We start from the raw sequence: 965 nt of genomic DNA on the forward strand, positions 1-965 counted from the left end.
CCAAAATACATAACCCTCAACAGAGGTGGAGGTCTGAGGCATCACCTCTCACCTGTTTACAATTCAGTCCTAAGATCTCTCCCCAGGAAGATGAAACTGCATTCACACCTAGCCACAAATGACCCTAATGGACCCCATTGTGGCAGGGGGAGCACTAACGACTCACATAACGAGGGGGAGGAGCAACAAACCCCCAATTGAAACCAAAGCTCAGGTGTTAATGGTTCCTTTAGGTTATAAGTATCTGGAACTCCCAACTTGTCAGTCAGAACTGATGAAACCTCGTGGATGAAGGTGGAACGTCTTCAAGGAACTCAAGCAAGCTCAGGTGATGTTAAGTTCATGTTGTGGCTCATCTGTAAATTAAACAGTCTTCCGTGTCTTTGGGTGCTCACTTTACACATAAAAAAGGAGTCAACTGATATCTCTGATGAGCTCCTAAACACTTGTACCAACTTGCAGAGGCCTCTGTTTATTTTTTATTTTTTACAGTAGAGCAAATGTTTGCTTGTTTTTTGTGTTTTTAGTAAAGCACATAGAATACAGTGAATTAAATGAAACTGACGATTTTAAGTTTATTTTTCTGAACAGAACCAGATGTCATGATTACTTAAAGGACCATTCCAATGTTGAAAATGCATCGATTTCTTCCTGTTTTTACATTTTCTGGCTCTAATAATTACCAAAACATTAAAACGACTGATGTTTTGGAGTTAAGATAGTTAATTAAGAATTTTGATGTTTTTTTTTTTTTGTTTGTTTGTTTTAACAACAGAATTGAAGATGAGTTTTCACTATAAAGAGGTTTAAATTAATTACAATTGTTTACTTTGGCTCATTGTCTTGTGGGAACACTAATCATTTCCAAGAGCTGCGTCAGGTTTTTTTCTGTCCTTCGCTGCTGTGATTGGACCCTCAGCAGATCACGGTGCCTCCTTCCAGATGTGTCCTTTGGTAAAGCGGTG

The sequence above is a fragment of the Stegastes partitus genome, unplaced genomic scaffold (assembly GCF_000690725.1).
Source record: "Stegastes partitus isolate 25-593 unplaced genomic scaffold, Stegastes_partitus-1.0.2 Scaffold1654, whole genome shotgun sequence".
Classification (NCBI taxonomy): Eukaryota; Metazoa; Chordata; class Actinopteri; family Pomacentridae; genus Stegastes; species Stegastes partitus.